General features: G+C 40.2%; 1 protein-coding gene and 1 long non-coding RNA gene across 9 annotated transcripts in view; both read right to left on the bottom strand.

Annotated features, from left to right (window-relative positions):
• The window catches only part of AOPEP (aminopeptidase O (putative)), a 567,977-nt gene that overhangs the window by 36,461 nt on the left and 504,080 nt on the right, over nt 1-27,436 (bottom strand). The gene's annotated exons all lie outside the window — the stretch shown is intronic.
• LOC138161155 (uncharacterized) lies at nt 15,638-20,852 on the bottom strand. Its single transcript, XR_011168292.1, has 2 exons — nt 17,552-20,852; nt 15,638-15,916 (listed from the first exon to the last, which is right to left on the bottom strand). It is a non-coding gene; the product is annotated as an uncharacterized lncRNA (long non-coding RNA).

Here is a 27,436-nt window from a genome sequence, read left to right as displayed (position 1 = left end):
AGTTTCTAATCCTACCTAACCTCAGGTTAGACCAGGTGCGGTGCATAGAGAGTCTTAGATATCAGATAAAGAGGGGCTGCCTGAATTTAGAACAGGATTTCTTATCCTCAGGTACATGAACAATATATATGTATATAAACATTAATATATGTATATATAAATGTAGATAGGTAACTCTATCTTACTATAATTGGGTTCCTTTGTAATTATATAAATTATAAATAATAAATATATATAAATTCCATATAAAATGCATATTATTTGATATATTTAAAAATAATATTCTAAGACAGGACCCAAAGGCTTTGCTGGATTGCCAAAGGGATTCATGACACCGAAAAGGTTTAGACAAAATCTAAGGAGCGAACGGTGAGTTTAACAGCATCAGGGAACACAGTATTTGCACTAACGTGCACAAAGAGTTAAGCTTCAGGCTGAACAAGGCAAGTTAAAGCACAACTTGAAGATGACATAAGCCAAAAGAGATAACACTGATGTGACTATTCAAATATGTATTTTTATATACAATGGGGAAAAGCTTCAAGACATCAAGAGAACTAAGCTGACGATTAAACCTTCCAAGGCTATACACAAGTGTTAACAGGTACGGCATGCTAGGAATGTAAGCATACTGCACAAAGAGAAGCAAGCAGAAAGCTACCTTGGCTGTTAGAGAGCTGGAAAAGACCTTCAGGAGTACCCTGTGCAGCCTGACATCAGAACAAGCAGGAAACAAGCCGAGTGCCACGGCTAGCTATTCATGGAGCCACCATCCTAAACCCCAGAGGCCCAAAGTGATGATCTGGGAGAAGGGTGCAGGGTCCACTTAGACCCACAGAATTTTAAAGCTTCAAGGGACCTTCGAAAAAGACTCTAGTCTAAGCCCTTCGTTTCATAGACAGCAAAGCTGAGGCCCAGAGAGTGACTGGCCTACGGTGCCACAAGCAGGGATTTTTGTCATTCTAAGCCACCCCTCCAACGGGATTATTAGCACATTACTAACTCAACTCGGTGCAGTCTGTTTTACTAAAAGCATTTTTATGCTTCAAAAAGGAGATTTTTAGAGGAAATGGGATTTCAAACAGCACAACAGCTGAAGCAGACAGACAGAAGGTACTCCGTTCCAGAAAGCAGCATGGTCTCAAGAACGTGGGTGGTTTCTTGCAAGGTAACTAGCCAGTGATGGCCCACAAAAAGTACACAAAGTACATGGGTGCCAGTTAGAAAGTTGGAAGGAGGAGTCACACAGCAGGAAGGAAGGACTGGAAGGCACCGTTAACATCAGGGAAGACCAGTGAGAAGCGTGATAACAGCTCTCCAGGAACCAGTTTTAGTTCCAATGATACTTCACCATTACTATGAGAAAAGGTTAGAGAGTTAAATGAAGTTGGTGGTAAACATCTTAGCACACAAGAAAAGCAGAAACTTGAGATAAAGAAGGGAATCAAATAGTAAGGGAAAAAAAAGTCTAGTGGAAACCTTGAGGCTAAGAATAACCAACCAGAAATCTCTGTAGAGGGCCATAAAGAACTAGTGCTGGAGTGGAAAGAATTAACTGATGGACTAATGCAGAGCAAAGTGATTTCTCCAACAGCAGAAGGGGAACAGGGCAGGGCCCAAGGGACGTCAGAATGCTCTTAGAAGAAGAGTTATGCCAGGATTCATGATATGGTAGTGGCCTTGGGAAAAAAAAAAGATATGGACACACACACACTCTCTCTCTCTGTATTTTAAGGGACCCAAAGATTCCCGTGCTAGGGCTATACCCTGATAAAAGTCAATGATAAAAATAAGGCCCCAAAGTGCATACACCAGAAGATTTACAGACAGCACTTATTACAAAACCAAATAACTGTAAAGACTATTGATAGCCACCAAACAGGGAATAACCAAACAAGCCACGTTACACGACTGTAGTGAAATATTACCATGCTCTAAGAAACAGTGCATGAAAAGAAGTATAGGAAGACTTACATTGACTGATGCAAAAACAGAGTACACAGAGCCCAGGCAATAAACACAGTGACAACAAAAATGTAACTGGAAAGAAAAACTAGGAAATGAATGCAGTGAAATTCTAATGGTCCTGCTTGGGCCCCAAAGAAAAAAAGTGGGAAGGCTTCCACGGGCCTTCTCCCACAGTCTGCAAGCTGCAGATCAAGAACCAATCACCCACCCTTATTTCCATTCAGTCCATCCCTACCTCTAACCCCAGCAATACCCTATCGCAGATCTGCCTATCCCTTCCACTGTGCCCTCTGGAATGCCTATTCTACAATGAATAAACTTCCTTTCGTTTTAAACTCTTTTCTTTCTTACTCCTTCCATCTTCTGCATGACACTGTTTCCCCTGCTTGCTATACATTCCTGGATATGTGAACATGCTTCTTCTTAGAACCCCTGATTTAATGGTAATGGTGGAGGAGTGAGAATACTCCCTTCTCCCCTGCTACTTCCAGCTCTCCTTTTAAACACCATCATTAAATATTATTCTCTCTTTCAAGATTCACATTACCCAAACTTGTCACCTAATCCAGAATCCGGTGGTGATTCTCTAACAGCCCCAAAGACATTCTCTTTCTTTCTTAAGGAGTTTCACATCTGGCTCTCATCTGATGACACTGGCCCCCATGTTCCTTGCACAAGACACTCCATGCCTGTGAGACATGAGCTGTACTGCATATAGGGAATGATTTGTCTCCACTTCCTAGATTATTTTAGGTATCAGCTAAAATCCCACCTTATTCAAGCAGTCCTTCTTGGTCCTCCTTAATGCCAGTGCCTTCTTTCTGAGACTGCCTCCCAATTATCCTGTATGTGTCCTGTTTGTACACATTGATTTACATGTTGTCTCACCCACTAGACTGTGAGCACTGAGAGGGCAAGCACTGCTTTCTTGGGTTTCTTTGTACTCCCAGTACTTGACACAGTACCTGGCTCATCAGAAACACTTAAACTCTGGTTGACTTGACTTTGATGCACATATTAACGCTTCCTCAGATACCTTACCTTCTCAGTTTCTCAATCTACTCTATTTCCATCACCTACACTTCCACTCTACTTCAGCTACATCTAGAGATGGGTATACTCTTGACTTTGACATCACCTACAGCTTTCCTACTTCCTTGATCAAAGAACTCCAAAATGCCTTTATCTGATCATAATCTTTTACTGGGAAAACAGGCAGTGAGGTGGATGGAGAGCTGAGGCTGGAGTTAGGAAGACTCATCTTCTTGAGTTCAAATCTGGCCTCAGACATTAGTTATGTGACCCCAGGCAAGTCACTTAACCCATTTGCCTCAGTTTCCTCATCTGTAGAATTAGCTGGAGAAGGAAAGGGTAAACCATGCCAGTATCTTTGACAAGAAAAACCTCAAATAGGGTCACGAAGAGTTGGACACAACTGAACAAAAAACTGAACAACAAAATCTTTTATCAATATATCTTTTCCTGTTTCTTAATGTTCCCTAATCTTGTTGTGTGGTCTGTGAACTTCATTCCTCCATTCCTCAAGCCTTCTCCTAGGCCACTCCCCCTGCATTAGGTATATACTCACCACTTTCCTATCTAAAACTGCTTGGTAAAACAGTTTAAGTCTATACTATCTTCTACTCATGAATCCCCTGCCCTCTTTTCCTAACACTGATCATGCCTTGCCTAACCTCAACCCTGAATTACTCTTACCATCTGTTTCCTTTGTTTCTATTCATACACGGATCTGGAGGAAACCAGAAAACCCTGCTGATTGGGTCTATTACAAATCTGAGTTATCTGATATTAACTGAGTCTTCCTCTCAGGTGAGGATCTCAACTCATCCTTTGAAACCCTCTCTTTCTTGTATCACCAAGGGCTCTTCCTCCTCACTTTAAAGCCTTTAGTTCAAGTCCCACTTCTGACTGGCTCTGGGACCCTGGGCAAGGCACTTAATCTTTTGGTACCTTTCTGGCCAGATATGTCAGACATTCCTGAGCGTGGTTAGAAGCACATTAACATGTAATTGGGAAAATACTTAAAATACAATAGATAACATTCCACTTTAAAAGTAAGCCCAATCTGGCATCCTTATAGATGGAGTAGTTGACCTTCGTTAAGTCTGACACTACTATTCTAAGCAAGTCTCTAAAACTCAGGGGCCAACTTGTATTAGTCCAGTCCTTATCTCTTATCCTTAGATTACATTTTAAAAAGTAATAGCAAAACCGCCCTGCTTGTCTATCCCTTCTGACTTTTCTTCTGCTTTAAAAAAAATATGTTTAACTTGCATAATCTATATCAAATTGCTTACTGTCTCAGAGAGGGAGGAGGTGAGGGATGGAAAGCGAAAATGTAGAACTCAAAATTTTTTAAGAAAAATGAATGTTAAAAATTGTCTTTACATGTAATGGGAAAAACAAAATATTATTTAAAAAATCACGTTCAAATGATGCTCTGTTAACTGACATTTCTCCTTTTATGTTTTTGCATCTATATTACTACCTACCAATTTCCAACGCACAAATAAAAAAACTTTCCCTTATAACAAGTAGTAGTAGTAGTAGTAGTAGTAGCAGCAGCAGCAGCAGCAGCAGTAGTAGTAGTAATAGCTAACATTGGTACAGAACTTTAAGGTTTGCAAAATGTTTACAAATATTATCTCATTTTATCCTCACACCACCACTGGAAGGCTGGTCTTATTATTATCCTGCTTTTACAGAAATAAGAACAGTCAAGGAAAACAAAGGCACACATTGGCTGTGCCTCATTCTACACCTCTGGCTCATCACCTCTATTCCAGGAGGTGAGAAGCATGGTTCTCTGGTCATTACCTTGATCAGATTTAATCTTTCAGAATAAGTCTTTCAAAATAGTTTCCTTGCTGCTGCCTTCTCCCACTCTTGACATTTGCCTTTGTGTAATATATTTATCTGTGACCATTTTGTCTCTCCCAGTGACATGCAAGGATTTCATATTTGTCTTTGTTATCTCTATAACATAAGATCTTAATAAATACTGACTGATTGATCGATCTGCCTCAGTGGAGGGAGTTCCCTACATGAGGCCAATTTTTTTTTAATGTGCAAAGTTAAACATCTGCAGAAAAGGAAGAGATATATTCTAAAATCAGCTGAATTAGAGTAGGACAAAATGACCTTTTAAATTCATACACACACGTACCGTGTTTCCCCGGTAATAAGACCTATCCCGAAAATAAGCCCTCCCCGTACTGTGTAAGATTCCTCTAAAATAAGCCCTCCCCCGAAAATAAGCCCTATTGAGATTGCTACTGCAGTGAAGGTGATCCCCTGCGCTACACGCTACATTACGGTACCCTCTGTATGCACCGCCCCCCTCCCGGGTGAAACGCACGCCGCACTCCGAGCTGCATCCAATCAGAGCTGCAGCAGTGAGCGCGTCATCCTGTTCTTTATTGAATTCATTATTGAATAAAGGTACATTTTTTTGTTCACATTTACCTGTTTATTAAAATTGCTGTCAATGTTCATTAAAATAAGCCCTCCCCTGAAAATAAGCCCTCTGGTGTTTTTCTGTCCAAAAAAAATTAATAAGACAGTGTCTTATTATCGGGGAAACACGGTATGTATTTATGTGTGTCTATATGTGTATTTTGTTAAGAATTTCCCAAGTACGTTAAAATATTTTTTAGCATTCCTTTAAAACATCTTGGGTCCCAATTCTCTGCTTCCCTCCTATTTCTTCCCCGTCCCTTGAGAAGGCGAGTGGTACGATGTGGGCTCTCCATGTGGAGTCACACAAAACACAGTTCCATATTAGCCAAGTTTCAAAAGAAGACGCACACAGGCGCTCACAAGAAAAGTGAAGGGAGTTTTAGAAAGCATGCCCTGATCTGCCCTGAGAGCTCATCATGTCCTCCTCTGCAGGTAGACAGCATTTTTCCTCGTGGGTTCTTTGGAATTCTCTTGGATCACTGTCTGGATCTGAGCAGCCGTTACTGTCTACAATGCTCTCCTGGTTCTGCTCCTGAAGAAGCCTTTTCAGGAATACACCCTGGAACCTATGTAACTAAAAATCCCTATAATAAGATTGTTACCAATAATAGCCTATTCATTCCTGTATAAGCTAACCTCCTCAAATCTTATATGATCATGATATCCTATAAAATAAATGAAATCTTCCCAGGCCAAGCTGATATCCCTTCAGGCTCATAAGGTAAACAGAGATTAGACATAATAGCATAGGCAATGTTCTCCTGAGCTATTGTAGCTCTTTCTGTAACCATCACATCATTAGTAGAGTTCAAGTAGACAATAAATTTCTAGCTCCAGGATAACAAAGACAACCTGTCCCTCATTAATGGTTTTTAAACTGCATCCGGCTGGAATTCTGGGACTCTAACGCCCTCCAGAGAAAGACATTAACACCCTAGTCCAAAGTTCCTCAAATCTATTGACACCTATTCTGCTAGAGAGCTCTGTGTAAATACTGAAATAATATACTGAATAATATTCATTCCCAATTCAAAGGGCTACATACAGCTGCCTCATTTATCATCAAAACTCTTTTCCCCCCAATGTCCAGTCAACTTCTAATTATATCAGGAGGAATGTCTCAGGTGCTAATGGTCTTTAATCCCTAATTAGAAGGTTGCTCTAATGATTTAGGGCAGTGTACAAAAACTGAGCTGAAATGGGGAGGGAAGAAGGAGGGAGAGAGGAAGAAGCCTAGAGAGGCAGCAGACAGTATCTGGGATCCTGAATCTGGGAATCAGGCGGATTTTCCTATTTCCATCTTACATGGGATGAAATTCTCATTTTGCCCAGATTTTCCAACAGCTTTGATTGGCCCTCTCTGCCCCACTCAGTTTTTTAACCTCCTCACAATACAGGCTTCATTTTGAATTATTTGCATTTTTTCACAATTTAGGAAATTACATTGCTGGTGAACTGGTAAAGTTTTCTGAAGAAAGTTGGGTACTCAGCCCAGTTGTCTGAAAATAGGATACACTTTCTTCTTCTTTTAGGACTTTGATTTTTAAATGTAACAAAGAAGAGAAAATAATATGTCAGGGGAATTGATCTGGGAAGACTATTAAACCTCATTACGAGTCTCATTTGAAATACATGTTAAGTTGAAAATTAAAGCTCATGGCTTATGGAAGTTAATAATTCTATCATCATAATGAGCAAACCTGCTTTTTAAATTTGTGTGCCCAGATAAGATTTAATTTTGCTTTAAAGTTAATTTACTGCTGTTGAAAGGGGTCTGCATTAAAGCCCTAAGTCATTTGTAAAGGAGGTACAAAGCAAACAGGATTCCTGAGTTAAGTAAGTAGAGTTCAGGGCTATAATTATGTATGGACTGTTTAGAATAACAAGCAAACAGGGTGGAAGCAGTTCTCTGATTCCTTATCTAAGAGAGTTGCAACTTTAGTAATTTGCTGAATTTCATGATCCTGTCCTTCCCTACCAGGTCTCTTCTCAAAGGGCTATAACATTTATTTTTAAAATGAAAGTGAACTGAAATTAATTTTTTGACCATTTCTGGACACTTTTTTTTAAAGCAATCAGGGTTAAGTAACTTGCTCAAGGTTACATGGCCAGTTATTTCTGGGTGTGGTGCTGAGTGTCTGAGCCCGGGATTAGATCCCCAGGTCATCCCGACTCTGGAGCAGGAGCTCTACTCGCTGAGCCACCTGGTCGCCCCGAAAATGACACTCTGGACACTTTTTAAGATAAAAGGAAACATCTTGCTTTCTTTTCGTCTTCAATGCTTTTATTAATTGTAAATTCCATCAAGTAATGCTATATCCCTAATTAAGATTCTGTGTTCTGAAGGCAAGCAGCACGGGCTTAGAATCCAGCAATCCAAATTCAGATCCTATAGGAACTAAATTTCCTGAAGTACTAGAAACTCCATTTCCTTAGAATCTCCCAAATTTAATTAAAAGGGCTTTTTAACTGAAAAGAAATGGGTGGAAAGAGAGAAGAGCTGTCTCTCTGTATCCACTAAACTAGATGCTACACAAAGGAGCTATAGTGGAATGACAGGCACACCCATTAAGTCTACAAATGACAATCTCCAATAAAGAAGCAAGTAAATACAAAACCTCAGCAGCTTGTGGGTAAGTGCACCAAGTAAAGCAAAATGAAATTAGAGAACAGATTGAAAGGAGGCAGATCTGACCCTAAAGATATCACTGAGACTCGGGGGTAGGTAGGTGGGAAATTTTGAGAAAAAAAAAATCGATGAAGTTTGGAAAACAGATCATTAGACTGGAATAGAGGCATGAACCCAACCTATCCAGACATCTGCTGCTAAAAGCAAAGCAGGCAGTAATCTCTTGACTTGATTTAAATGGCAACTTCCTCCTTCAAAAGATAAAGGGAAGGGAATTTCTATTATGGATTGGGAAGGGAAGGGAAGAGTTGCTGGAGGAAAATTATTAGAACTTTAAAGGTGTGCACTGACTACTTCATCTTAGAATTTGTGATAGAGAAATGGAAGAAAGCTTGTAGTCTGACTTGTACCCTACGTTTAGGGCAAGAAAATTTGGAAGGATTCAGCAAAAATGATATGTAGGATCTCATGGACTGAAATTCTACAGAAGAACTGTATCCAGAAGGGATGGGAAGTTATTATTATGCATAAAATTCTGAAGGTAGAGAGAGAAACAATTCTGTCGAGGAAGAAAAGGATTTTAAAAACTCAGCATGGATATACAAGGAACTCATCCACCAACTTAGATTTATATTTATTTTTTTTACCTTTTGGAGGGCAATTGGGGTTAAGTAACTTGCCCAAGGTTACACGGCTAGTTTTTTTGTGTGGGTGTTAAGTATCAGAGGCCGGAACAGAACTCAGGTCCTCCTGACTCCGGGGCCAGCACTTTACTCACTGTGCCACCTAGCCACCCCCAACTTAGATTTTTAAAAGAAGAGGGTATGCTCATTGGTTGAGCTGTCCAAAGGAAGTGTTATAGGCAGCAAAACTAGTCAGCTTCTTAGACAGTCAACAGGAGGAGTGAAATTATAAACCAAGTAATCTTTTCATGAACTCCTTTCCATATTAAAGTCTATTTCCCTCCATTTGAGGGGAAGAAAACACACTTAAAATAGCTCTTAATGTGCTGAATAGCTCAGAACCCTTAAATTTAAATGTTTTTTTTGTGCCTGGAATTTAAAATTACATGGTTATGTTGCATTTTGAAATTTAGATTATATTATTTCAGTTAAACAGCAATAACACTAAATTTATGTTGAGGGTGCTAACTAGTTAACCATTTTGCATGGATTTGTTTATCTTATGTGTGTAGATGTTATCACAAATTTAGATAGAATAAAATAACTGCGAAGAAAAAATAAAAAATGTACAGAGGCCAGAATCAAGTAGAAGTACCAGAAACAGAGAAACGAAAAAATTAAGAGAAGCAAAAATCATGATAGAATAGGTTCAGGACTGTCAAATCTCAGAATGCTCTGACAGAGGCAAGGAAAGCTCAAGGAAACAAAAAAGCATTGTTTGTTTTAAAATCATATTGGGAGAAAGGAAGAGGATCAAAGAAAGGGATAGAATCACTGCCCTTCGTGGCTGGGACAATCATAAGAAAAGATGGAAAGGAGATACAGCTCCTTAACTGTTATGTTACTTCTGTTTTTTTGTGGCAAGAAGAATGATCTTTGGGTTGGTTTTAAACTGAACATACACTTTAAAATATAAAGCTGTACAAATAAAAGAAATTCAGTTTCTTGCAGAATTTTTTTTTTCTGGGAAATGTTCGGTTGGGTTTCTGTCTAGTTAATAAAAAGAAAATGTGGGGTGGCCAGGTGGCACAGCAAGTAAGAGCACCGGCTCCAGTGTCAGGATGACCTGGGGATCCAATCCCGGGCTCAGACACTTAGCGTCTACCCAGAAACACCTAGCCGTGTAACCTTGAGCAAGTTACTTAACCCCAATTGCTTAGGGGCAGCCAGGTGGCTTAGCAAGTAAGAGCACTGGCTCCAGTGTCAGGAAGACCTGGGGATTAAATCCCGGCTCAGACACTTAGCACCACATCCAGAAATAACTGGCCGTGTAACCTTGAGCAAGTTACTTAACCCCTATTGCTTTAAAAAAAAAAAAAAGAAAATGTAAAAAAATAATAAAGTACCTTTTGGAGCAATTTCCTATGATTAAAAGTAACTGATAAACATTCTTTCTAAAAACTCAATAACGAAATCCATGGCTCCAGATATATGAGGTAGATAATCAATAGATGGTGAATTGAAATTAATTCACATAATTCATCTCCCTGATGACAGTGCTCCTATAAATGTTAAAGTTTATAATTTTAAAAATTATTTTTATAAGTTTATAATTGAAAAATTATTAGAAGTGAGTTGGTCAATAGACTTTATCTGCCATGCGTGGTGCTACATCCTTTACTAGGCAGCAAGGTATAGGGACAAGAACACTGTACCTGGACTCTTTGAACTGCATCTCCTACACTCAGCTGTCATAAACATCACCATAATTTCTTTGAGTCTTAAATATAAAAAAGTAGGTTGGTCATTATTATTTTTATTATAATAATAATATTATTATTATTTGTTGAGCAAATCTTGTTGAAATTTTTTATTTTCAAGCTATTAGACAAATTCTTGACATTCAGAGCATATATTTACCAACCTCATATGGCTTATGACAAAGTTAAACTTACTGCTAAAGCAATATGGAAACATCATCATCTGAACTGGGAGGAGGTATTGTGACAATTACACACTGATACCTGCTCCCTGTATGACTTTAGGCAATCGTTTAACCTACCTGGGCCTCGGTTTCCTCATTTGTAAAATGAAGGGGTAGGACTACACGACCTCTGAATATTTCTGCCAGCTCTACATCTTTGATCCTATGATAACGGACAAAAATTCAATTTTAAAATCTAAAGATCACTTTTGGTTTAGAACTCTGTGAGGGTCCATGTGAAAACACATGCGTGCAGTCAATGTAGTCCTGATGCTCTAAAACCTAACAATATTATGAATAAACAATGCTAAGTGGCAAATACTGATGTGACAAATGCTAAATGCAAATCTATTTAATCAGACTTCATGTGATCAGGGAAGGAAAAAGACTTTTCTGTTCTTTACTCCCTTCTAAAAGAGAGAAAGAAAAATTATCTTCCCTACCAAAATTCTTATCAAAAGAAGTCCCTCACATGATTATCTGAGCCCAAAGCATGCATTCTGAATTAATACTTTCATCCATATTATCCCTAGACAGCACAGATTAAATGCTTTTACATTTTCTGAAAAGAATGCAGGAAATTCTTTACCAAGAATACTGGTGATAGTGGTAACCAGTAGTACCAAATCAATACCAAATTTTAAGAACACTCTTGATAACATAATTCTTTGGAACATTAATTCATTGTTGGTAGAGTTGTGAGCTGATCCAACCATTCTGGAGAGCAATTTGGAACTATGCCCAAATGGCTATAAAATGTGCATACCCTTTGACCCAGGCAATAACACTTCTGGGGCTGTATCCCAAAGAGATCATAAAAATGGGAAAAGGACTGACTTTAATGAGAATGTAAATTTAAATCTCTTCCCTGCCCCTAGGCTAAAGTGCACCTGGAGCCTGGGGTGGGAGGCTTGTTTTTCAGTAGATACTTTTTGATTGGCCAGTGGGTCCAGAAGGTTGTTACATTCTCTGAGCCAGGAGAAGGCTATGTAAACCCTGATTTGAGGCTTTGTTTTGGGGCTCACTTTGAGGAGTGTTCTGTGATTTGATTAGATGAGACTCTGCGAAGCCGCTGTTGAGAGCCCCCTGGCTTTGAAAAACCCAGATGTTGATTTGGTATGGATGTAATGGTTGGACAGTTTGGAAATCTGTCTACTTGATCTGTTTCTCTGTCTTGATAATTCTGTCTGTATACTCTGAAGTTCAGGGTGCTGACCTTTTTTCCCTGAACTAGGTAAACGATATATGTTTGACTGATTAAAGTAAGCTTGTTAACCCATTTTGAATTGCTTTCCTTTAACAAAGCATATCTAAGAACCTGTGTTGGCAGCCACCCTGTGGACGCTGGGGTGCTTGCTGCTACATTGACATGTACAAAAATATTTATAGCAGCTCTTTTTGTGGTGGCCAAGAACTGGAAATCTAGGGGATTTCCATCAATTGGGGAATGGTTGAACAAATTGTGGTATATGAATGTAATGGAATACTATTGTGCTTTAAAATGATGAGCAGGTGGACTTCAGAAAAACCTTGGAAGACTTAGATGAACTGATGCTGAATGAAGTGAGCAGAACCAACAGAACATGGTACACAGTGACAGCCACACTGTTCGATGACTGACTTTGATAGACTTAGCCCTTTCTCAGCAATGCAAGGACCTAAAACAACTCCAAAAGACTCATGATGGAAAATGCCATCCATATCCAGAGAAAGAACTATGGAGTCTGAATGCAGATCAAAGTCACACTATTTGCTCTCTCTTTTTGTTATGTTTTTTCTTTCTCATGATTCCTCCCGTTGGCTCTAATTCTTCTATACAACACAACTAATATGAAAATACATTTAATAGGAAAGTATATGTAGAGCCTATATCAGACTGCATGCCATCTTGGGGAGGGGGAGAAAATTTAAAACTTATGGAAGTGAATGTTGAAAACTAAAAATAAATTAATTTTTTAAAATAACAATTCTTGATCGATAAATCACTAGCTTTTAATTATTTGGAAACAGGAGGGTATGATATTTCATCTTTCCTCATATCAGTGCCAGTCATTCTTAGGAAGGGGGGAAGCAATGAGTCATATAACTAGGTTGGGGTCACTTGAATGGATCTGGATGTTTGGATTTGGATAGGAATATCTCCATTTGAAAATGCTATCTTCTCAAAAAAAGGGACAGCACCTCCAAATTGGAATGGCTAAGATTTACATAGCACGTCAATAATTGGAGAACACTTTACATCATCTCGTTTGAGCTTCAACCACTACTCTAAGAGGTAGGTGCACATCCAGAGAAAGAACGATGGAGTCTGAATGCAGATCAAAGCAGACAGTCCTCTTTTTTGTTGTTTGAAATTTCTTGTGGTTTTCCCCTTTTGTTCTGATTCTTCTTTCACAACGTGACTAATGTGGAAATATGTTTAGAATGACTGTACATGTATGACCTGCATCAGGTTGTTTGCTGTCTGGGGGAGGGGGAAGTGAAGGGAGAAAAATATGGAACCGAAAATCTTATAAAAATGAATGCTGAAAACTATCTTCACATGCAATAAACTAAAATACTTTTATGTAATAAAAAAGGAGGTAGGTATTATAGGAATCATTATTCCTATTTTACAGATAAGGGAACAAGATTAAGTGATCTGTTCTTGGTCATGCATGCAGGTAGTGTCAGCGTCAGGATTGGAACCCAAGCTTTCCTGGTTCCAAGTTCAGCACTCTGTGCATCATCTCCTAAGCCTGGGATACAGAAGGTGGTGCTTTATTCTCAGCTCTTGCTGGGAATGGGGAGAAGGGTGGCCAAGGAGCTGGCTGGAGATACATCAGTGCTGTGAGGAGGGGGCTAAGCACATACAAAAAACCATGATTCCAATCCATGGGGAGGCGCGATGTGTCTGCTTCTCAAAGGCATCTAACGGCCCCACATCTGAGCAATCACACGCATTTTGCGACTGTTTACTGTTCGTTTACTGGGTGGTGACAAAAAGCACTTTGGCTGGCTGAGGAGCTGGAAATGACTGTTCACACAGGAGTTTCAGGTAGATGGTTTTCCCACCTGCTAATTTTTAGGTACAGAAAAATCAGTGAGAGAAGCCTCCGGAGCGCCCGACTAACCGCGTGTCATGTCCCTCAGTAAGCGGTGCCTCTGTTTCTGCTATTTCTTCTTTATGATTTTAGGTGAAGTGCTGTGTGATGGGAATGTTCAGGTGATCAGTAAGAGCCATCAAAGAGGGTCCATTGACAACCAGAATCAGCAGTGGCCAAGTTCTGAGAGGAGCCCGAACAGCAGCCAAGCTGTGTAACCCGGGCCAGGAAAGGATCAACTCATATAATGGATATGCCACACTCTGGGGTGGACCTGGAGAAAAGAACTCCCTGCACAAGAACTTGTTTTCAGTTCCACATGTTCCCTAGGGGGATATTAGCAAATGAAGTGCAATGGTCACAGTCTCCGCAGTGGAGTGCAGTGCAGTGCAAAGACCAGCAGCCTTGAGCCTTGCTTCTTGCCTGGGATGGGCTGGCTCGGGGCAAAGCTAGTGGGAAGCAGGGCAGGCTACACTAGAGGCATCTCTCTTTTTCAAAGAAAGTCATGTTCATTTTGTTGAGTGACAGTCATTCTATCACACTGCTCTATTTACCAAATGCTAAAAAGATAATAGGAATTTCTCACTGAAAACAGGAAAAGAAATGAATCCTTAATATTTTTCCCCAAGCAATGTTCATAACATACACCTAACTTCAACTGAAAGGCCAAGATCTAAATAGGGTTAATGAACCCTAAACCTCTTTGTCATACTTGGAGGTTAAGCCCTCTGCAAACTCTCAGGGGAAAAAGATGACCAAGCTAGAAATTCAATACAAAAACACCAATCAATGGACAGAGTACCAGTTGTTCTCTTTTGTTTTCTTCAATTCAGCAGGTTTCCTTGCTACATAAATGGTTCACCTAACACCCCACTTCCAGGGGCTAAAGAAGCAAAAGTTTTACAATAAAATAAAATAAAAGGTATCAAAATATGGAATACTGGGATTCAAAGATTTACTCCAATCAATGCATCACTAAGGAAAAAAAATAGTGACATTCTAACTAAGGAAATGTAGAAAGGCTTAGCTACGGCTGGTGGCTTCTGGCCCAGCTGTTCACTGTGGTGTCTTGAGAGATTATTGTGCTTAGAGTGGGGTCTCATATTTGACCAGCACGTGGGTAAAGCCAGTTGGACCAGGAAAAAGCAGATCTCTGCAGTTCAGAACCTGGTGGAATAAAATGCAGAACCAGCAGCTCATCACAGCTTTGAGAATGTGCTTTTAGGGCCTATGTCAAGAAATGTTTTCCTTCGTAACGATATTTGAATGGTCGGTTCCCACCAACACAAACGTCAGTCAAGTCTCAAGCAGCAGTTATTAGAAAAAGTTGCTCCAGGCTGCTAAAGAGTTTTCTTCATAATGTATGATTCTATGTTCTCCCTGACACGCTCACAACTGTGCAAATACATCTCATATATGTATATATGGGAGAGATATATAGAAATATGTATATGTGTATACACACACATATACACTGATGGCAGGGCTTTATAAATGCTTTTACAAAACCAAGACCAACGTTTTAATAGCAATATATTTTTCTTCCCTTTACTGCCCTCAGGTAGCAAGTAGCACAGACACTGAAGTGGAAGAAAAATACTTTTGCCCAGAAAATAATCTGGGATCTACAAACCACCTCAAACTTCCATGTGCCAGACCACAAAAGTAGAAATGAGTGCCAATGAGCTGGGGCTCTTTTGTATGGTCTGAGCAAATAACTGGCCTATTTTTAGTTCCCATTCTTAGTGGTATTTTTCAGTCCTTTAACATAACCCCCTAAATCCCAGGGTGCCATGACACGACAAAAGAATATTTAAAACAAAGGCCTAAAAGGCTACAACACAACTTTGGAACAAATGGATACGCAGAAGACATGAAGCCATTTTTATTGACCAAAGTGAGTTCTGTCTTTCAAATTCAGCTACATAAGATTGTCTTTGGTTTGCGTCTTCTAAGACAGACCCTGACAGTTGTTAACCACAAAAAGGAACATATTTTTAGAAGTTCGATTGGGGGAAAGAAGGGAATCAAAGAAAGATGGCACCATTACTGGGGATGGAGAAGATGAGGAGAACCAGTGACTGAGAGCAGAACTGGGCTTGACTCTTTTTGCTTCTCTCTTCTGTGACAATAAATACAAACTCTGTACCTGAAAGGATGTAACAAGAATGACAAAAGAGAGCTGAGAACCAAGACAAGTAGGGAAAAAAAACAAGAAAAAACCTAGCTGTCCTTTATGGATTCAAGTCATCAGGCCCTGATAACTACAGCCCAGCCATGGACAGATGCCACTTACTGAGCCAAGAGCCTGGACAACGGGGGAGATTCCACAGTGCTGGAGAAGTACTTTATTATGATTTTCCAAAAAAGGGAAGAAAAAACATCTCTTTATCAGATCTTTATATAGCAATGGGCCTCGCTGCAATTCCGTGAATAATTTTAGAATGTATCATTAAAGAGATGGTTAGCTAAGAAATAGAAAGGGAAGCAGTGACCACCAAGAGCCAGCCATGGTTTTCTCAAGAAAAGGTCATGTCATTTCCTTTTTTGGACAGGGTCACTAGGATGGCAAATCAGGGAAATCTTTAGATATACTTAGTCTAGATGTTAGCGAAGCATGTGATGATCTTTCACGCTCATCTCGTGGACAAGACAAAGAAGGTGATTAAGTCAGAGTTTTGAGAGGAGGTACCAGGTAAAGATGTGGGTGTTTTATCAGAATGCAAGCTCAATGCATCAACAACAGAAATAATGTGATCTTAGGTTACAGAAAGAGACGCACTGTTGAGGACTGGAGATACGACAGTACTGCTGGGCTGTGCCACAGTCGGTCAACATCCGGAATACTGATTTTGGTTAGTTCTGGGCATCAGATTTCAGGAAGGATATTGATAAACTAAAGGATGACCAGAATAGTGCAGATCTTTAATGGAGAAGATCGATTGATGTAACCAGCATGTTCGACCCAAAGAAAAGATGACTGGGAGAATATGAATCACTCATTCATTCCAAAAGCATTTATTAAGTGCTTGTTCCTTGCTATGGGCTGAGCTAGGAACCAGGGACACAGAGACTAAATAGCCAGCAGTACTAGCCCTCAAGAAGTCCCCATTTTATTCTGGGAAACAACACGAATGCAGGTAGACAGAGACAAAATAATTCCTGTGGGAAAGGACGTGCCACTGGGAGAATTAGAATAGTCCTTATATATGGGATGGTGCTTGATCCGAGTCTTGAAAGAAGACGGGGATCCTACCAAGGTAGAAGTGAAGAGGAAGTTCATCAGACGTGAGGAACAGCCCGCACAAAGTTACAGAGATGAGACCTGAAAGGCCATGTATGGGAAACAAGCTGCATGATCTGACAATGCACAGATGAGAAGAAGAGGAAAGGCAGCATTAGGAGCAGATGGTGAAAGGCTTTAAGTGCCCAAAAGATAGAAGCATTTGTATTTTATCTGAAGGGTAAGAACAATGAATGACTGGAGTTGCAGGGCACAGGTCTGTAGACTAGAGATCCTACTGTTTACTCCTGGTGTGACCCTGGGTGCATTACTCAACCTTGGGGGCCTTTGGTTTCCTCTTCTATAAAACAAAGGGTGTTAAACTTGATTTTAAAGTCCCTTCCAGCTGTAAATCCACGATCCCCATGATCCTGAGTCTCTGGGCTTCTCAATTAGGGGAAAGAAAGGGCCAGTGCTTCAGGCATATCAGTTTTGGACTAAGGGAGAAACTGGGGGCAGGGTGACCCATTAGGAGCTGACTGCAAATACCTGGAGACTCACCAAGTGGAAATGGAATTAGATGCTTCTGCTTGGTCCCCAAGGGCAGAGCCAGGAACAATGGCTGAAAGAGGCAAGAGCGTCTGATTTAAGCCTGATGGAGTAGAAAGGCTAAGTAAGGGCTGCCCCTTCTCTACAGATTCCCAAGCAAAGCTGGATGGCCACATGTTCATCAGGTGATGGAGGGGATTCCTTGTTTGGGTGTGGGTTGTACTAAATGGATTCTCAAGTCCCTCACGACTCTGTGATTTTGTGATTGTGACCATGTTAGGCAATCTACCAAGGGGCATTAAAGACAGACCTTAAACTTGATTTGTAGTTCAGCATGCTATTTTGAAACAAATAAATGACCACTTAAAAAAGAAACAAAACTTTTCTTTTGAATATGCATCCCTTCTTTGGTACATACTTAAATGGTGAACTTTCTTATAGAAAGTAACATTCACATCAGCACAAATAAAATTCCAAGTCCTTCCCCCCAAGTAACTTTCCAAATGTTTTATTAGGTTGAAAAATGAGAGTTGGGAGGGGGGCAGCTAGGTGGCACAGTGAATAGAGCACCACCTCTGGAGTCAGGAGGACCTGAGTTCAAATCTGGCCTCAGACACTTGACACCCTTACTACCTGTGTGACCTTGGGCAAGTCACTTAACCCCAATTGCCTTGCCTTCCCCTCTCAAAAAAGAAAAAAATAAAAATGAGAGTGAGTTAGTTTCTTGAAAGTCCTGAAGTAGTAAGAAGCACTTATCAGAATGGCATTTAGAGTAACACCTTTCCCCTCCCCTAGGAAACTACATGAGGAGGGCCAGGAAGAAGCAGCATCAGTAACAGCTGACAAAATGATAACATTTCCCATAATATTTTCAGGAATTTGTGAAATATAAGCAAAAGGCTAGAAATGGGAAACAACCTATAGTATTGGAATACTCTAACACTCTGGTTCAACCTTTAGCTAGAAACCAACAGATAAACTTAAAATACTGTTTTCCCTATACAGCTAAGTTGCTTCATTTCCTTTGTTTGTCTTTTAACTGCTTTTTAATACCTCCACCAGAGGGCAGGAAAGGGTCAAGGAAAGGAGATGGATATACAACTAAAGCTATCTTGCTATCTTGACCTTTGGGGTATGGAAGGCCAATGCTACAGTCATGCATGATGCCTGTGTCCAGGGGAGGAAACAGTCTATATACTTTGGTAAACCCTAGGCTCAGGTTCAGGGCAAAGTGAGTCTGTTAAGAATAATTTATTTTTTTTCCCCACAGTAAAGACTATGAATTTGAGGAGACAGGGGAAGACAGAGATAGATGCCACTGGCTACGTTTTTGTTTAAGCTCATGTTTATATGGCATGTTGAGGTAAGCAAAGTATTTTCCTCACATCTGTCAAGTGGGTAGCATGAGTACTGTTATCCCCATTTTACAGATGAGGAAACAAGAATTTCGTCAGGATCCAAACCCAAGGCCTGACTCCAAGTTTGGGGTTTTGTCCATCATCTCAAAGTACCAACAAAGGAACTGATAAGGAAATTCTTGGTCGGTGGTAGAGGGGGTGGGGAGAAGTGGAAAGGCACACGACCTGTGTCATCCCACCAGAAATGTGAGATTATATATCCCTGCGCACTTCTTTTGGAGAACAACATCTTCAATCTCTCTTCTGGAGTGGAAGGTCTTTTATGACAAACAAAACAAACCAGAAAAGAAATAGCGATCCTATAAAAAAAGCTCTGCAAGTATTCATTAAATGCTGCACAACATAACAAAGGCAGGAGGGAAAAGACACCAATATTGGAGAGGAAAGAGCATGGCACTTAAGGGTCAGAACACCAAGAATGGAATCTGCCACTGGAGCCTGGATTTAACCTTACTCTCAATGTCTTCATCTATAAAATGAGAACTCTTGTACAACATGCTTTTTAAACTTTAAATATATAACCCACAAACAAAAATGTGAGCTATTCTTATTAGCAGGGAAGACTTCCTTCCTCCCAAATAAGTCAAGACACATATTTTTAAAAGGAAGACATTCCTGAGGAAAATAAATGAGATTAGAGTAATCTCTTCCTTCCCCTCTCCAATCTACTCTTTTCTGCTCCAAAGTTCTGAAAAAAATCATAATATACCAAAAAAGTGAGAGAGAGAGAGAGAGAGGTGTGGTTTTCCCATCTTGAACTTACTATATATAGCATTAAGTATGATATTTACTGGAGGCAAACTAAGAGTCACATTTATAAAGATATTTCCCTGACCAGTTGAGAGAGATGTCTGTGAGGGGCAGCATGGAGTAGTAGATAGAGAGCTGACCCTGAAGCCAGGAGAACCTGTGTTCAAGTCTCACCTCTGGCACATACTGGTTATAGGGTCCTGGGCAAGCCACCTAAATTCTCAGGTTTGTAGCCAACTCTGTAAGCTGATAAATCGCAAAGAAGTTGTCAACCTGTACTGGAAGAGGAAGTCTCCACACCTGGCAGTCCCCTACACCAATGGAATCTAGTCTATTCCTATCGCTGTCTAGCCATCTGCAGTGAGCTCACCTGAAGCACACCAGTGCTCTGCCATCTCGACTCTGATTTTCACTAGTCACGAAGACTGAACAAACAAGACTCTTTGTACCTAGGCAGGACTTAGGGAGATACTTGCCACAAGCTGGCAGGAGGATGAGTATGTGCAGTGCCCCACGTGGAGGGAGCACAGGGCACCAGCCTCTTCCAAGAGTGATCATATTGCTGAGCTGGCATATCTTAGTGTTTCCCCCCAAAGAAATAGCTAACTGCTTCTTCTTTTCAAAGGCTGGTCTGCACAGTTTTGACCCTTCCCAAATAAAATTTGGCAACACACTGTCTAGGGAACTTTGTTCCTCCAAGGGGTAAATGCTGGGTGACAACTTGCTAAGTCTATTGAATAATAAAGTGTAATAATGTGTTTCCACTGTCTTGAGGGAAACAGGGAACAAAAAGTTGTTCTTTAGTTCCAGTAGTTGAACTATCCGTATATTTGTTGCTACTTTGTGGTTTATTAAAAACTGCTGGCGCAGAACAGACTCCAGCCTCAACTTTACCTATTTTTAGGACTCTGTTGAACAATTTTCATGAGGGCAAATACTTCTCTGTGGATAATCCAAGGTGCCACCACTTCATGGCCTGGTTTCATGGACTAAACCATATGCAATTGAACCACTCTTGGAAACTGGTCATGACAGTATCTAGATTCTGTATAAAGTGTTAAATGGTGAAAAGCTTCCTATTTACTTGAAGTTCAGTACAGTGCTTAAAAAATAGAAAAGCCTAGGTTTCCTTACCCAGCTCAGGCTAGAGTGCAATGACCATTCATGGGCCTGATCCCATTGCTGACTGGCTTTATAGAAGCCTTGACTTGCTTAATCGCTGACCTGGGCTAGTATGTCCCTGCTTGGGTTAGGCAACATGGTGCCAAGGATTACTATACTGGTTCAGGACTTGGTGTGGGCACCGGATGGGTTTTAGTGCCATGGTGTTCCTGAGCTCAAGCCATCCATCAGCCTCTGCTTCCTTGGTAGCAGGTTCAGGATAGATATGCACTACCATATCGAGAGGGGGGGGGAGAAGGAGGGAGGAAGAGAGAGAGAGAGAGAGAGAGAGGAGGGGGAGGAAGGGAGAGAGGGAGAGAGAAAGGGGGGGGAGTATAGAGGAGGGAGAGAATGACATTGCCCCTTTAACATTAATAAATCTTTATAGTACTGATTTGACTGGCAGAAAGAAGTACACTTAATTATTATCACTTTTTTTCTTTTTAGTTTTTCCTAAGGAAAACTCTAATGGGGATCATATTTTGCTTATTTTGTAGGAAGAAGACTACCAAAAAGTAATTGGGGATTCAAGGTGGGGAGGGAAAGAAATGGAAGATTGAGACTCAGCAAAATGTGGGAATCCATGACATAAATCTGCTTCAGTGTATGTTTTGCATCTCCAAGTCCCTCATAATTAGAAAGAAATCCTAAACCTAAAGGAATGGGCCGAGGATTATTTGACTCCTTCTATGTTCAGGGCAGTTCTGAAGTTCAAAATACAATTAGTGATTAAAAGGACAACAAAGGATATAAATGCTTATAAATAGTATTACAACTTGTTTGTAAAAAAACAAAACTTGTCACTCAGACCATAATCCAAGTCACAGCCTAAATTAAATTTGGAAAAAGCTAATATAAAATACCCCTTGCCTTGAGACACCATGCATATGGCCTTTGGTTTTTGATTGGTTTGGAATTTCCCTTCCAATAAACCATGCGCCAGAGAAGTCCCTATTGACACAAAAAGGTCGGGGATGCAGTTTTTATGGACTCTTGGGCCGGAGATAAGACTACAAAGGAACAAACTGATGCACCTCAAAGTTCAGACTATTCTTTCAAAGAACCCACAAGGTTGATTTTTTGACCTTGTAAGCATGAAAAAAATCTTTACAAGAACAAAAATTAGGCCAGCACTATGGGTGAGGTTAGACATGTGTAAAACATACTCTTTAGCAGCAGAATAGCTTTTCCTTACTTGCTGATGTGTTCTCTTGGATTTACTTGCTATGACTGTAGCCTACAATCCCTTTTCCTATAAAGCTGATTACATGAAAGATTTTTGTTTTCATATCTTTCAAGGTTACATCCTTCTCTCTTTACCTTGAAAAGAGCCCCTGAAAGGCGCAGGTTTGTCTATCATAGCCACTTATAGGTGACCAACCAACTTTCTGGTTCCATGCGTACGTCTCTAACCAAGTGACAGAAACTTAATTAGCAGGGATGAGGCTGCCTGTGAACTGGCTGCCAACAGGCTCAATACAGAGGGACTGATTTATACTGTTCCACAAAAGAAGTTAGATGCAAGAACCCCAGGGGAAAAAGGTTCCATTAGTAATTGACTAGTTTAGGACTAAATAATGAGGGAAGATGTTTAAAGATTTACCTTAACATTAAAGATTTAACTTAGCACACTCCTTCAGAGGAAGTCCCTTCCTGAGAGCCTAAAGAAAATATGGATCGAAGAGACTGTGTGTGCGATTAGAGATAAAGGTTGTTTTTGTTCTGTTGTGAGACACAGTCAAACATCACTGATTATAACTAATGGGAGGAGAGGATGGCATGAATTGGCAAATATACACAAATATGATTGTTTCTATTGTAATTTTATTGTTTTCAAGTATGTAGAGTAATAAACTATATTAATAAACTATTGTTAGGATGTTGCTAATCACAAGTCCTGAGATAGTCCAATAAATGGATATCAGAATCCTAGAATTTTAGAACTGAAAGGGATACTGGAGATCAAATAATACAGCTCTCCTTCTTTCATGGATAGGAGAATGAGATTGGTTCATTTGTCTTGTAATTAGATTGTGGGGTTCCCAGCTTCTAGCCCACTGGCTCTTTCCATTAGATATGGAAGTGTAATTGGATGTTTACAGCTAGTTGCATATAAACTGTTTGTTTCTAAAGTGCTTTAAAAACATTATTCTCTTTTAATCTTGCTCAGGTATGGGTTGGACTAGCTGACTTCTGACGCTCTATAGTTCTGTGAGATAGAGTGAACAATCCCAGCTCTTTATATTTTTAACGTGCTTAGAAATCTTTCAGTCTGTTTTGAAAATTGTGAATTATTCCAAATAAATGGAATCCAAATTCATGAGATTATTATGTAGTATAAATTTATTAAATGCAAAAACTATCCCAGGAGCTATTACTAAATGACCCTAGTTCCTTCAACTCAATGATTAAGGCATGCTTAGTGAAAAAAACTTAAGTAGTTTTTTTAAATAAGTTTACACACATCTGCCCTAGTACCTTAAGACATTTATATATATTTTTTGTAACTAAGAGAAACAGACTCTGAATATGGAAATACCATATTATGAAAAAATTTGTATTACCAATGGCTAGAGCTTAGTACTTCTCTTCTCAGCCTGTGTCTATGACCAGGCAAGTCTATAATGACCACAGGAAGTGGACATGGCCAGACTGCGGCAGCGGCTGCTGGTACCAAGTGACGGGGCTTGGTTCTGGTTTCTAGCTGCTTTACTTCACTTCAAGAGAGTGATAAGATTTAAATTTCCTTATCCTGCAGTGAGGAAGATCAGTTCTCAAAGTGGGCAGCATAGTTAGGTGTCCCACAGAGGAGAACAGAAGGCATCACATAAAGGTCATATTGGGTAAGGCAGCCGAGTAATTCGATGGAGACACTTCTCTTATTTCCAAAACGTCCCTGAAACTGGGACCTCTCAACCAGAACATTCTTAGTTTTGGAGAAGGAGGAACAGTATCTGACAGTAACTGACTTTATCAACTAGTAAGCCTTTGTCTCTCTGGAAAATTTCTTTTCTGTATTACTATAACTATTTGCTTTTAATATAAAAACACTTTATTAATGTATTTTCTACACAAAACATTTCAAGATAATCCCATCACACATTCTAAGGTTGATAAATGGGTTTTACATTTACAACTCCAGATTTCAAGGAATTAATGGTAAGAGACTGATACCTCCTGATACTGGGTCAACAAGTTATCAGTGCCCACCTGGAGATACTTAGCCAGGTGTGGGAATCTTGGACTAAAAACTAAGACTATAATTAGGTCTCAGTAAGGAATGTGGCACTTAACTTCATCCAGATTCAAGGCCCAGCTAACTATTTTCACAGTTTATATGAGGAAAAGAATATTTTGGTAAAAGAGGATCTCTTGCTCCAAGGAATAGCTGTGTAATAGCTCTTAAATCTTAATTATCCCCACCTGTGGCAATTTGTTCAAAAACTCCAATACTGAGGTTATTATCATAAAGGATTTTTTTTCCCTACAGCTTTGCTGTTCTGTTTGGTCAAGATGGACAACAATACGGTTCCAATACTTTGGATTCATTAAGTAAAAGTAGTTTTTTCCTAGTAGTTCATTAAGTTGTATTTACTAAAAATAGGTATCTAAGTAACATTCTACCCTTAAACTCACTTTCTGTGTGTGAAAGTAGGCGTTATCTAGTAATCTATGAAATGGTCTGGGATGTGTGAATGAACACATCTTGTTGGATTTGCTTTCATTTTCTCTTTTTAATATGGAATACAGTTATCACTTTACCCCAAAACCACTACTGAGAGACAGTGAAGTTGCCCCTAGCACAGTTCACGCAAGAAAACATCAAGTGTTAGGGTTTGCACATTCCAGATGGAATGAATGATTGAGCCGGGCTGGGACGGAATTCAAGCAGCTAATGACCAGTAAATACTTGACGAGCCAATGCTATAATAATAATGTCATTATGATGGTGATTCTAGGAGAGAGCCATAATTATGCGCTCAAAGCTCCTGAGCGACAGATGTCACATCCTGCTATTGAATGAAATGGAAAGAGACAGTAAAACTTATTGACAAAGTCCTCCTAATCATTGCAAATATCACAAACACCTAAACCAGCCCATTCCCCCTCCCAAACAAGAAAAGGCCACTTCACTGGTGCAGATGTCAAAACACCCAGGGAACTAGATGCTGAGAGGGAATGAGCATCCAAGAAAAGGAAAGGGACTTACAATTGTCGCCAAGTTTCCACCTCTGACAGGCTGTTCCACATTTGTCGAAGAGCTCTAACGCCCACTGCTACTCCTGGCACCACTCAGCCTCCAAAGGGCCTATGATCTACTCAATTGTCTTAATCTAGGCATGAAAAACCTCTTCTTCCCTTAGTATGAGACGTGGGTTGGGAATTTTTTAATAGGGTCTTCATTAAGGTTCAAAAGGGAAAATTGAAACAAAATGCAAAATACAGAACTGAGCTTATCTGGTATGGAATCTTTGCTGTTGTGTCTGACTCTGTGACTGGGGTTCTCTTGGCAGAGATACTGGAGTGGTTTGCCATTTCCTTCTCCAGTTCATTTTATAGAAGAGGAAACTGAGGCAATCAGGGCTTCTGAGTGACTTGTCCAAGGTCACACAACTAAGACACCACTCTCTCCACTGTGCCACCTAGCTGCCCTCTGCAGTGCCGTCACAGACTAGCTCAGCAGACACGGCTTTGAGGAGCAGCTCTCCATTCCATTCCTATTTCTTACTGCGGGGGTGACTTAGTTCCATTATCCACTTTTCTAAGCCTAACCATCAACTTGCTATTTGTCTGTTAAGAGATGCTACAATTACTGCCTTGCACCTGCTGTGTTCCTGACCATCCTCTACCAGGTCCCACGGTGCTGGAACTCTACTGGGCAGAGGCAGGGGCAAGTGACAGAAAAAGGCACTGGAAGGAAATATACAGCACAGCCATCAAAAATCCAGCCCCGGTACCCACAGCGGAAGAGTGGGGAAAGGACAGGGGACTCCTCGAGTCCCTGGAAGACAAGGCAACTCAAAGGACAGAAGTTCCCAATGTTTGGAGTTGCAGTTCAGTGACTAGAGAAGTTCAGAATACAGCAGAAGGTGAGAAAGCCCTAGATCAAAGACCAAAGTCCACTGCGAAGGTTATAAGGAGCTGGGATTTTGGGAAACGGGAACTGAGCAGTGAGGCCCAAAGGGCAGCTACAAGAGCAAGCTCCTCTCTGCCTGGACCATTCCCTCTTATCATGGCGGTCTTCTGGATAATGTGAGGCGATTTCATATCCACTTACTGGACATCTTAGAGAACTGGGAAATTATTCAACATTAATTCAGAAGGTGGTAACTCTAGACTCAGAAAGATATACCACCATGTAGACTGTTATCCCAAGGCCAGGTTGCTGAACTGTCCTGAGCTCTCAGGGGCTGTGCTGAGGTAGCAAGCCCCATATTGTATATACACAGTAATGATGATAATGACAAACTTTTCACAAGTTATCAGTCAAAGGAATCTTTCGGCTACTACATTCTACAACAGATATGAGATTTAGAAGGACTGGCAATCAAGGGTTTTTTTGGTAAGTTTTGAAAAGTTAATCAATAGCCACAGAAGCCTAATGAGATATTAGGGGTGTGTATACCCTCCCCCCCCAAGTTCCCTCCCTACACCAGAGTTCAGGAATGTGAAAGGTGTGTGTGTGGGGTGTCTTTCTGTTCCCCAGTTTCACTTTAATGCCATAGCCTGATCTGTCCTATGCAGTGGCCTACAGGAAGAACACCATAGTATTACTAGTCAAAGACTTTCAGAGCCATTTTTAAATCCCCTTTCCATTGGAGCACCCCCTCATCTTCTAGTACCTACGTGGAAGGTAAAAATAACTGGTTTTTGTCCCCAGGGAACATGGATGTGTACTGGAAAGAGAGCATCAATCATCATTAAACCCTGGTGGTACATTTGAAATAAAGTCATAGTTCTAATGACCTTTTTTACCAAATGACAAAGAGGCTCAGGCTTTTCTCCAATAAAACGTTAACACTTTTATACAGAGGGAAGGGACAACACAACCCAATGCCAACAGATTCCAAAAGATTCCATTTAACCAACAAAGCTTTGGATAAATATCCTAGGTTGGCTAAAACCCTATTATTATTCTTTCGGGTCTACAAGACATTTCAGGGATATCTCATTGAGGCATTCATTTTGAAACAAGTAAAAATCTTTTGTTCAGGTATGTGATTATGCCTCTCTCTCAATATTTCCTTAAAAGGGAAATGGGTAGCTATGAACTGAAGCCTGATGAAAGTTATAATGGTAACATACTCTAGTTATACTATGCTTTAAAGGTCTGCTCAGACCTCAGTTTCACCTTGAAAAATAAAAGTTGGAGATTAGTGTTGTGACTTTGGACATCCATCCCAAATTTACTTTACTTGAAAACTCTGTAACACCTCTTCAGAACTTTAAAGTTTATGAAAAATTAATCCATTTGGGCTGGCAATTTTGAGAAGACCTGGGTCTATTTTACATCCTCAGAGAAAGACATGGAAAACCAGACGTGCCATCTCACAACTCATTGGCATCA

The sequence above is a fragment of the Petaurus breviceps genome, unplaced genomic scaffold (assembly GCF_028583685.1).
Source record: "Petaurus breviceps papuanus isolate PSGF00001 unplaced genomic scaffold, PetGlider_PUasm1.0 183, whole genome shotgun sequence".
Taxonomy (NCBI): Eukaryota; Metazoa; Chordata; class Mammalia; order Diprotodontia; family Petauridae; genus Petaurus; species Petaurus breviceps.
The sequence above is the reverse complement of the archived record's forward strand: the minus strand, read 5'-3'. Positions and strand labels throughout refer to the sequence as shown.